This window comes from Mytilus trossulus, chromosome 9 (genome assembly GCF_036588685.1).
Source record: "Mytilus trossulus isolate FHL-02 chromosome 9, PNRI_Mtr1.1.1.hap1, whole genome shotgun sequence".
In the NCBI taxonomy this organism is placed as follows: Eukaryota; Metazoa; Mollusca; class Bivalvia; order Mytilida; family Mytilidae; genus Mytilus; species Mytilus trossulus.
In genome coordinates, this window is record NC_086381.1 from 16189234 (window position 1) to 16201941 (window position 12708).

Consider the following 12708-nt stretch of genomic DNA (forward strand, 5'->3'; position numbering starts at 1 on the left):
TACAAACAATATAAAGAGACATACTTAAACCTATATATATGTAAACTTGATTTTTTGATAATGTCCAATCGAATTTTAAAAAAATGTATTGAAGTGTAACTCCGCCTTTTTATAGTGTTTTCAGGTCTCAATTTTTATCGTAATGCTTGAGCAAACATGGATACAAACAAAGCAAGCAAGTCAAACAAGCCAAACAAACTCTTCCTCTGCATGCATTAGAAAATTGACTCTAAGATGTCTCCAAAACTTTGTTCTAATCTTTGTATCTCATAATACGAATCATCGATCCCATGTTGTTAACATGACACAAACAATGTTCATGAAAGTTCCTGTGTAAAGACATCCCAAACAATCAACACTATGACAACCGACAATATATCAAAATGTGCAGAACAGCTTGCTTCAAGGCAAGAAATTGACACATTTACCTTGACTAGACCTTTTGCCGTTTTAACCCTTTTAGTTTATCAGCTCGTTAAATAAACTAATCATGGATACCAGAATTACATTTTGTATTTACGCCAGACGCGCGTTTCGTATTTAGGTGTAATACCACCAAATCATGGTACGTCACATCCGGTTGTTCACGAAAATAGGTCGAAAAAAATTATTCCCTTGATTTTGACAGTTGAAGGTAATTAATCTTACATTTTATTGCAGTAAGACATTTCTGGGTCATAAACATATGTCTTAAGTATTTCAAAGCACCGTTATTTTTTTATTTGGGGTTTCTATAGAATATTTTGGAAACTTGAGGTTACATGGTTACTTAAGCTTATACACAGGTTAAATAAGGGGGATGGGATTTGATTTGTTAACTCCCAGTGATGGTTATATTTTCTTATAAGCAATGAAATGTTATGTGATTTTTTTTTATAGTACTGAACAGGATAAAACTTTACTCATGCCAAGTATTTCTTTATTTGAAACAAAGATTAATTCTGCACAATTATTTGAAAAGTGCAAATTTAACAAAGACTAATAGGGGAAAATCTATGGTGGTATTACACCTACAAAAGACTCATCAGTGACGCTCGAATCCCAAAAATTTAAAAAGGCCAAATAAGGTACGAAGTTAAAGAGCATTAAGGACTCAATTTTTTGTTTGCCAAATACAGCTGAGGTATTCTATTCCTGAGGTAGAAAAGCCTTAGTATTTCAAAAATTCAAAAGTTTTGTAAACAGTTAATTTAAATATGACCATATCAATGATAATTCATGTCAGCACCGAAGTGAATTCATTGGTATGCTATTTTTTAATACTGTTGTATTCAAGAGAATGGTTTAATAAGCTGTTTAAGGCACATCGTTATGGAATCTTGTGTCTGCTATGCTCTTCTACTTTTTTTAAATTTTGGCTTCTAATAATTGATTTAAGCACCGCTGATTACTCTTATGTAGACCAAACACGAGTTTTGCATTACAAGTTAAAGGGCCTGGTATCTTTGATGGCGTAGTTGATGTGAATCTACGGTATTTGATTTTTATTTTACTTTCATTATATATACCTTTTGGTATAATCTAGGTCCGAAATTAAAAAAAGGAAGATCTAAAACGCACTCATTTAAACCTTTTTAATTTAGCTGTATAAATGTTCACCTCTATATGCCTATTTTCATATGGTTCATGGAGACAACTTCAAGCAATAGTATACTAGCTAAAATATTTTATTTGTATAAAAATCAGACACTTTAAATCTATAATTAGTTTCCCTAGTCTGTAAAACATTGCGGGTAATTCGTTTGTCGTTTATTTTCATTCCAACCACTTCTAGATATCCACTAAGATTTGGGTCCTTTCTTGCTTGACACGATTGTTTTTTTTCGTTGGTAAAAATAAATATGTAATTTCAAAGTATAGGAAGGTCTTCATATCAATCAGTCATTAGTGCTTCATGACCAAACACATCAAACGATTTTTAAATACTCAATCTGAACAGTGGTGCCGTAAGAAAAAATAAGAAAAGTTTTGATCAAATCTAATAAATATAGTTACGCATATACATCTTTTACTGAAATGTATCATAAGGCATATGTTATGAGAAAGTATGTTGTATTTTTATACGGGACTTAAACACATCCACTAAGGAAGTCCAATGAAAGATTTTTAGTTCATAAAGGAGGGAATATAAAAAGAAATTGTATCATTGTAAAGATGTGCACAAGAGTATTATTACACAGTAAATAATGAATATTACACAGTAAATAATGAAATAAAGTGTTGCGCGTTGTGCATCAGGTGAAGTCTGTGTAATTTGGAAAAGAATTGGTAAATTTTGAATAATTATAAATAGTCAAATCAAGTATTTACCTATATTTTGATTTCATTAATGCCATGGATATCTTAATGTTTCCTTTATATCTTAAAATGAAATGAATATATAAGGCCTGTATTCCCTTATCAAGATACTACAATTTGATAATATCAATTCAGAAATTCAGATGTATATATAACAAACAGAATTAAACTGTCATTCAAAAAAGATCCGAAGTCAAATACTTATGGTACCTTTTTTCGTAAAAAAAATGGAGAGATACCAGTAAAACATGTTTATTAAAATGTTTGTTGTTTGTTGGTCCTTATCATATCTATTTTTCGACTACAAGTATTGTTTTGTTCAGTGCTGTTGCATCACTGTCCCAGGTTAGGGGGAGGGTTTTGCGCAATCTCACTTGTTTAAATTATATGGTAATTTTTATAAATGTATTGTTTGCAAAAGTATGAATTATTTTAAATAGTAAGAATTTTCTTATCCCAGGCATAGATAACCTTAGCCTAATTTGAAAACAACTTTTTGGAATTTGGAATCATCATTGTTCTTCAACTTTGTACTTGTTTGGTTTTCTTACTATTTTGATCTGAATGTCACTTATTAGTCTTATGAAGACGAAACGCGCATCTGGCGTATTAAATTATAAGCCTGGTACCTTTGATAACTATTGGCATGTCGAAATGTACTATTGCATTGTTTATTTGTGTATTTCTCTGTCCTGAATGTTCTTGCATTTATTTTCACTGTAGTCCTGTCATGTAATGTTGTCATTTTAATATTATATTTAACATTGCCATAAAAGCGCGAGGTTTGGCTAGCCACAACCACCATATATATTTTTTTTTAAATGTTCTGTACCAAGTCAGGAAAATGGCATTTTTTTTATCTTATAGTTCGTTTCTGTGTGCGTTGCGTAGTCGTTTGTTGTTTCGTTGTTATCCCTTTAAAGTTGAAGTGTTACACTCGGTTTAGTTTGTAACCCGGATTTTTTTTTCTCAATTGCTTTAAGACTTTCGAACAGCGGTATACTACTGTTGCCTTTATTTAAACCCGCTGCTTTTTTGTGCACATGTCCTAAAGCAGGAGCCCGTTGTTTAATGGTTGTCGTTCGTTGATGTGGTTCATAAGTGTTTTCGTTTCTCTTTTTTTTTTAATTGGACCTTTGTTTCTTTGGTGTGAATTGTTTTTCATTAGTCCATTTTGAGCCCTTTATAGCTTGTGGTTAGGTGTGAACTAGGCTAAGTGTTAAAGACCGTACTTTAACTTATAATTGTTTACTTTTTATACATTGTGACTTTGATGGAGAATGTCTCATTGACAACCATACCACATCTTCCTCTTTATATTTTTAAAATAAAACATTTTAAATTTCGTGCTTCTTGAGCGATTTTTCTGAAACTGACCTAATCAGGAACGCTTTTAACTAAAAATTTTAAATCCAAGGACATATTAAAACCTCAATACGGAAGGTGATTTATTATGACTAAAATGTGTCTAAAAGAGAAAAGCTAAATTGATGTACGGGTTTGAACTCCCGCAGGCGAAGTTGACCATTGGTCATTCTTTTGATGCCGATTTTGATCACACAGCTCTTCATCGTGTGTTCAGATACTTATACACCATTGGCGTTTGTTTTTGGTTGGTTTAGCGTTTTAGATGAAGGTAAATTCAGAAAAGCGCTTTGAACGCTCCAAATTTATGAAACGTTTTTTTTATTTTATGCATTGTAGCTTGTGAAAATTATTGTGTACGGTTTATCCCCCGAATTTAACTTTAGTGTTGTTTAGTTTTTCTTTTTAACAGCACTGTGTCAATAAATAACTGCTAGTTGGCTGTCAGTACTGACAGAATTTGTATCAAAAGATTTCTCAAATTGTTGTTTATAAATTTATAACTTATAAAGAAATTAAGTTTCAACCCCATCAGGCGAAGTTGACTTTAAATGGATTTGACTATATTTGTATGTACTTTTTGTTACTATAGCTCTTCAACTGTTAAAGTTCTGTTCATTTTTGAGCAGGAATGGGTCGATACCTCTGTAGTTGGACTATCAGTCCCCGAGTGTATAATCACCCCAGTTATCAGGACTTTGATACTGAAAAAAATCATAGCAAACTTTTTTTCTAGAAAGGTTGTTCATAACTTGAAAGTTACAAAGAAACTAAGTTTTCAACTCCTTCAGGCAAAGTTGACAGATGAAATTTGAATACTTTTCAGGTCCTCAGATAGCTCTTCAGCAGTTTCGATTCATGAACATCCCTCGCTTTCAAATATTCGGCTTTTGGAGTTCATGAGGAAGGTAAATCTAGAAAGGTGCTATGATTGTATTCGTTTTTATTGTATTTAGTAAAATGTTGATTCACTTTAAAAACGAATGTCAGATTTGGGAGCTTTGAATTTTGCATTTCACAAAAAAAAAAGATATACCTCATATTTAAAACATCAAATTTATTATAAATTTTCACTTTTGTATCACAGTTTATCGTTTGTAATGCACATATGTAAGGTGATCTTCAAATTGGCAATCATTATCTACGGAAGCGTATATTACCCTCGTTTTAATACTTATAATCCATGAAGGCGATATAACTTTTAGCGGGAAACTGCTTTATTTCTCATTACTGCGATTTATTTTTTTCGACAAAATGCCTAACAAGGCATTAAGCCGATTTGTTTTTTATCGCCTTAAAAATAAATCGTTTTAAATAACGCGACATATTATCAAAACGAGAAAAAAAATTACGATTAATTTGTAAGTCAATAAAAATATCATGCAATAATAATAAATTGCCTTTTTTTCTTATTACTGCGATTTATTTTTTTCGACAAAATGCCTAACAAGGCATTTAGCCGATTTGTTTTTTATCGCCATAAAAATAAATCGTTTTAAATAACGCGACAAATTATCAAAACGAGAAACAATTTTACGATTAATTTATAAGTCAATAAAAATATCATGCAATAATAATAAATTGCCTTTTTTTCTTCGATATATTGTTTTATAAAGCAACACATTGTTTTAAATTAAGGCGAGCAACGGGAAAGTTTACAGCTAAATCGAGATAAATGTGGCACGATTTTAACCTGTTCATTTTCATTTTGACTTTGGAAGGATCAGGTCGCCATCACATTTGAGCATTTTATTTCAAGCAAATGGAGGTAAGATAAGAAACAATTTATTAAATGATATCTCGCCGCGATATAGCCTTGTTGTGCTCATGTGGCGTTAAACAAACAACAATCAATCAATCAATCATTAAGTTATTGTTGTAAAAAAAACTTCTATAAAAAGGCTTTTCCACGTGTCTGCCGTAGTATACACACGTTAGGGGAATTTTGTTTTTGATGCAAAAAAAACCACAACCCTTTTTCTCCAGCTGTGAAAGTAAAATGGTCGCCTCATAAAATAATCAGGTTTAACTATAAATTAACATAGGGTGTCACGAAATTTACGTTGGAGAGAGCCAGTCGAGTTCTGATTTTTTTAATTCACAGTTGCGGCAAAATAAGATCCTTTGATGTTTTAATACTGAGTCACTACGAGTTCATTTGAACTATATAGACCCCCTCCCCCTATATAAAGTTCCAATGACTGTTCTTGTGACTCTTGTTACTTCGAAGTGTTCAGCGAGAAAAAATATCTCGTGCAGTACTGAAAAAATGACGGGGCAGATTAATTATAATTGTTCGGTTAATATAAAAAAGAAGATGTGGTGTAATTGCCAATGAGACAACTCTTCACAAGAGACCAAATGACACAGAAATTAACAACTATTATAGGTCACCGTACGGCCTTTAACAATGGGCAAAGCCCCTACCGCAATGTTTTTGTGTGTGCAATAAACTGTACAAAGACGACAAATTTTGTCAACTGTTTTCTGTTCTTTAGTCAGGTTGTTGTCTCTTTAGCACATTCCCAATTTCCATTCTCAAATTTAGTAAACAAAAATTTCCCTCTATGATCTATCCTTATTTCCCATATTTTTTTTACAATAAATACTGACATGACGTATTGTTAACTTCGTATTAAAAATAAGCTGTTTTAGTCCGCCATACCAGGAATAAATAAATGACTGTCTAATCATGTTGAACATTACAGCCATCGGATTTGACTATGTACGTTCAATCAAAAACTTTGATTACCTTTCTTGCTAGCTGAAGTGTAACATCGTTCTTAGGTTTACCTTTACTACCCTAATTTGAGAGTGGACTAATCAATTTATCGTCTTTTGGACTAAACTACTTCAAAATAAGGGTAATAAAGGTAAACCTTATAAGCTAATAACGACTTTACGCTTCAGCTAGCAAGGTTGCTAACAAAAGATTTTGTTTGAACCTGTACATACTCAAGTCCGATTGCTGTAATGTCTGTATTATAAGCTAGTTTAAAAAATGAGGGAAATTTGATGTCACACGCCAAGCTGACAAACTATGGCACTTTATAATGTGATTAAATCTTTTGATCTGTTCTTGTATTTTACAGGTCAGCTTAGAGATCCCTTGCAATTACTGTAAGTATAATATGTGTATGAACAGAGATGTGGTAACGTTATATCATCGTATATGGCAAGCAGTTCTCGTCAAAACTATGTTTAAAACATTTTTCGAAAAATTAACACACTGAGAATTAAAAAAAACCACAGATTAAAAAACCTGAAAACACACACTAAGAATAAAAACGTACACATTGAGATATCAAAAAGACGCACTGAGATTACAAAAATATAAATAACACACAGTGAGCTTTGAAAATTACACACTGAGACTTCAAAAATTACACAATGAGATTTATGTACATGTTGTGTGCAAGTTGTAAAAAGTAAAATAACAAAAAATCCGAATTCCAAGGACAATTCTAAAGAGAAAGTCCTTATTATCACATGGCAAAAACAAGGGGATGGCTCAAACACATCAAACGAATGGAGAGCAACTGTCATATTCCTGACTTGGTACAGGCATTTTATAATGTAAAAAATTGTGGATTAAACCTGTTTTTAAAGTTTTAAATACATACAGATGCATTAGAACTCTCGAGTTTCCTAATAATGTCAATTAAAGATACAGGAGATTTAGGGAAATTCTTCACATCTTTACTAATCGTAACTTAAACAGACCTTGGACTGCTGATGACATAAACTTAATCGAAATAACAATTTGAGCCATGAACTCAGGCTACAAATTAAAAGCGAGTTCTGTCTCCTAGTTGTTTAAGATTGTAATAGATACAGATTAGATATGCAAATTAGATCTGTGCGCAGAAAAAGTGCGCACAAATCTCATTGTGTAATTTTCAATTCTCAGGATGTGTTTTTCAGTTTATTTCATCTCAGTGTTTTTCTTTCTAATTCTCAGTGTGTAAATTTTTCGAAAAATGGTTTAAACATACTGAGTTTTGACGTGAACGGCTTGCAATAAACGTGGCAATTATGGGTATCCCATACCTTGTTTCCATATCAAACGTGGAATATTAGTAAAATTAATTAACATGAAAAATATACATAATTAATTTATCAATATCTAAAATTGGTGAATGTTGCATACTCATTTCTGAGTAATTTACCTTTGAACCATGGTCTCCAATCATTGGAGTTTTTTAACATAAAGTGTCTTGAAACTTTATGTGAGTCACTGAGTGGCTTGATATATATTTCAGTGCAGATATCTAGCTTCTACTTCTTTTAAAAACAGCGACAAAAAGACTCAAGTCAACATCATTGGAGGTTTTATTATGTTATATTTTCCATTTGTAAACTCAGTTAAAATGTCAAAATATATCTATAACTGATACATTTTAATTTTGTTTTAATTTATAAAATGGCAAATATAACAAAACAACGCTCTTCGGTCTTCACCTGAGCACTCGTACATATAGAATAAAAGTATATTAGATTCTTGAAAAAATAAGTATGACATTTATAAAATATAGGTGTTTGCAATAATTCACTTGTTTAATATTTTCAGCTAGTCTATTAGACCTTCCTGAAGAATTAGTGATAATGGTACTTAGTTATATTCATGTGTCGGAGTTACTTTATACAGTCTGTAAAATATGCAGAGGTCTAAAGGATGTTGTGCGAAAAATGCAAAGCTTGTGGACTATTGTAGAATTTGACGATTCCTATACTATAGACATTGCAATGATGGAAATGATCATGAAAAATAATCAGCTTGTATGTCTCAATCTAAGTAACCAAAATATTACTTTTGGGTCACACAGATTTACCAAATTGATGCTAAAGCTTACTCCTACTATTCAAGAATTGTATGTAGCAGAAACACCGCTAAACAATCTTGCATTTGTAATGTCCTTGCGAAATTTAACCACCCTTGATATAAGTGGGACATCAATAAATGATAACCAAGTAGTAATATTGTCACATGCTTCACAACTGAGACACCTTTATATTTCATTCACTAAGGTTACTGCTGCAATCATTGCAGATTTGTCTCGAAATTTCAAATTTCTTGTCATTTTTGATGCATGCCAAATTTATTTTATGTTTACTGATATTTGTTTGATTGTATCATCATGTGAGCAACTTAGATTTTTACATGTTTCATTCTTTTCACAGTTTGACATAGATCAAGCTGTTCAGTATGTAAATCAACAGCTTTCAATTGAAAGACAATTGAAGCTGACTGTATTTTAAGTTATATATTGTCGCATATATAGGGTATGAACTTTAAGTTTATATATGTACAGTGTATAGACATATTTTGACAACAAATAAGTAAAACTACGCCACTACTCGGTTCAAGTAGAAAAATATGTTTTATGACGTTTTTAGACACATATCTTCTTGCACCAGTTGATACAAGTTTATCTTTTAAAACGTATCAACCCTATGTTCTTACTTCAAATCCTAGCATTTAGTGCTGGTCGCTTTGTCCTAAAACTGCAAATACAGATACTTGAATGGTTCAAACAATATTTTTATGTTTACCAAAATACTAAAATCATATGATATGAATCAAATATCATTTTTTGCATTTATATTTTTTTTTAATTGTCGAAGTTCAAATTATTTGAAAATATTTTTATATGGGTATTTATCTGTGGTCACTACGATAAAGATATATATGTGTATAGTGCATATATCTTAAATGTGTTGCATCAAATTTGGAGAGAGGAAATCTCTTATTTTTTAATTTTATTAACAAAAATGCATTGTTTGAAAGAATTCACGGCAATTTTTGAAAGCGTGAAATAAATTATGAAAGTGCTGCTCAGAGTAGGATTGGGAATGATAATCTAAAATTCAGATTTTCAAGATATTGTTTCTCCTTTATTAGTTACAACTGCATTTACTGGTAGTATTAAACTTCAGGGATTTTTTCTATATGTTTGTAAGATGTATGTAGATATGTTTGCTGAATTTGTAAATAAACCAAAAAGGTAACTTCCATGTTCGTTGGCTCATATTTTGTTTTCTGCAAAAAAAGTTGTGAATTTGCGAGATCTGCAACATATTCAGAAAATAGTAATGTAGAAGGAACTGATAAATTAACAAGGTCATAACGAAAGTATTTAAGTACGTGCAGTTGCGTCAACAAAAAGTCATCATGAAATGTACAATACAATATGAACCCCTAATTTAAATAGAATGAAAAGTTGAACTTAAAACTGGCTTTATTCTCAATCTGTGACCTCCAACATGCTTGCCTCATTATAAGCATGTTTTAGTTACGATTTTGCTTTTGAAGTATATAACCGTTTACTTTTTTTTTCAGAACATATTATAAAATGGCTGACACTGTAAATCCTTTGCGTTACCCAGGTGACACTGCTTCAACGGATGAGTTAGTTGCTTATTATTTTACTTCTTCATATACGGCTAAAGAAATAGCTGGATTATTACTTTTCGTTCATAATAAATTTGTTAGTGTTAAGACAGTCTACAGAATAATGAAAAGACTTCGACTGAGAAGATATGGTGCAGAGAGTCCATTGATTAATATCGTTCAAAAGATAATTCAACTGCACAAACAAGGATACTCTAATATTGGATATAGAGCAATGTGGAAAATACTTAATTCTTGCTGTGGCATCAATGCTACTCAGGAAACGGTGAGAATTGCACTGAAAGCTATACATTATGATGGTGTAGTTGCAAGATCTCGACGTCGACTTGTGCGAAGAAGATATTGTAATCTAGGACCAAATTTTTGTATTCACATAGATGGATATGATAAACTCAAACCCTTTGGAATATCAGTGCATGGAGCAATCGATGGCTTTTCTCGAAAAATCATTTGGCTAACTGCAAGTCATACGAATAAAAACCCATGTAATGTTGCGCTTAATTTTGTAGAATTCCTTAGACAATCCAAGCGTGTTCCACGATTGGTTCGGTCAGATGCTGGTACGGAGAACGTTATTATAAGGTCGATACAAATAGCGTTACGTGCAGTTCACAATGATAACATGTCAGGGTACAGAAGTTTTTCTGAGGGGCGATCAACTGGGAATCAAAGGATTGAGATGCTGTGGAGTTTTCTGTGTCCTTACTTCACCACATTCTGGAGAAATATGTTTAAAGACATGATAGATAACGGAGAGCTCAATAACACAAATCCAGTTCATCTAGAGTGTGTACGTTTTTGTTTCCTGCCAGTTATACAACAACATTTAGATATTTTCAAAAATATGTGGAATAGTCATAGAATTCGGTCACAACGTCAAGTTGATCAAAACTATGGCGTCCCGGATGTTATGTACAACCAGCCACTACTTTATGACGCTGTCGACTATTCCTATGACATACCATGTGACGAAAGTATCTTTGATGACATTACTAGGCTCTACACCAAACCAATGCTGCCCAGAGGCTGTTCAGAAGAGTTCTGTCAATTCATCCAGCAAATTACAAATGTGAATCTGGATGATTTCAACGTCGTGGACACACCACAGGAAGCAAAAACACTATTTTGTATGCTTACTTCTGTTCTCCCTTGAGATACGAATCATAAACCTTTACTATTTTGAAAAAAAAGTGTTTATGAAAGCTGTGTTTTGCTAGGTTTTTGATTATTGATTTTAGTTTATTTCTCATCAACGTGTGAAAATGTTCGAGATATATATGAATTCATGGGTATCGACTTTTATTATTCTATCAGAAATCAGTTTATTTTGGAAAATTGTTAACCAACCCACATTTCTGTTTTCAATAGTGAAGAATTAAGTAAACTTATATTATCGTTATGAAAATTATTTGTTATTTGCCGCTGTAAGTAAAACAGCAATCAATTTAATAAAGACATATAAATATATAACAAAACAGTTATCGTTATGCCACAGACCGTGATGACGACAGCCTAATACATTCCATAATGTACAAATTGTTATATAATTAAACAATATACTAGGTGTCTAAATCGCTCATCCGATGAATCTCTGTTATTGGGCTGTGAAATTGAGGCCAAGATAAGGTCACACTTTAACGATTTCCGGTAATCTAACTTTACTCATAGGAGCCTGAATCGCTAACCTGGTTTTAATAGCTATATATATATATATATATATACAACTCGTCTAAACATCAACCCAACAATGTTAGATCTGTAAATTTGCTTTCGCAAATTTTTGGTTCTTCCCTCGCCGGGATTCGAACCCATGCTACTGTGATATCGTGACACCAAATCGCCTGCACTGCAGCCGTCCCGCTAGACCACACGACCACCTGGGCTCTCAAAAAAAAGAGCTTTCGGTGGCCATATGTTACCTTTCCACGTCATATATATATACAACTCGTCTAAACATCAACCCAACAATGTTGGGTTGATGTTTAGACGAGTTGTATATACATTATGTACACAGCCATGTATCACCATCATTGATGGCGATCCGATGGATACATCTGTTGTAGGGTTGTCACTGACTCAGACGTACTTATGTATATATATATATATACAACTCGTCTAAACATCAACCCAACAATGTTAGATCTGTAAATTTGCTTTCGCAAATTTTTGGTTCTTCCCTCGCCGGGATTCGAACCCATGCTACTGTGATATCGTGACACCAAATCGCCTGCACTGCAGCCGTCCCGCTAGACCACACGACCACCTGGGCTCTCAAAAAAAGAGCTTTCGGTGGCCATATGTTACCTTTCCACGTCAGTTTTAATCTAGCGGCGTACTACAGTACATGATATATAAGGCATGAAGATGTTATTGTTACAGATCAGCTAAATTATCTATAGTAAAGGATCCTACAAATTAATGTAAGATACAGTCACAGAAATATATATACAACTCGTCTAAACATCAACCCAACAATGTTAGATCTGTAAATTTGCTTTCGCAAATTTTTGGTTCTTCCCTCGCCGGGATTCGAACCCATGCTACTGTGATATCGTGACACCAAATCGCCTGCACTGCAACCGTCCCGCTAGACCACACGACCACCTGGGCTCTCAGACGTATATATATCATTG

The 12708-nt window shown here is 32.8% G+C and overlaps 1 long non-coding RNA gene across 1 annotated transcript; it reads left to right on the plus strand.

The window, feature by feature from the left end:
• The first annotated feature begins 6532 nt into the window (after positions 1–6532).
• LOC134683632 (uncharacterized) lies at positions 6533–10073 on the plus strand. Its single transcript, XR_010101066.1, has 3 exons — positions 6533–6783; positions 8234–8271; positions 10004–10073. It is a non-coding gene; the product is annotated as an uncharacterized LOC134683632 (long non-coding RNA).
• Positions 10074–12708: the final 2635 nt, after the last annotated feature.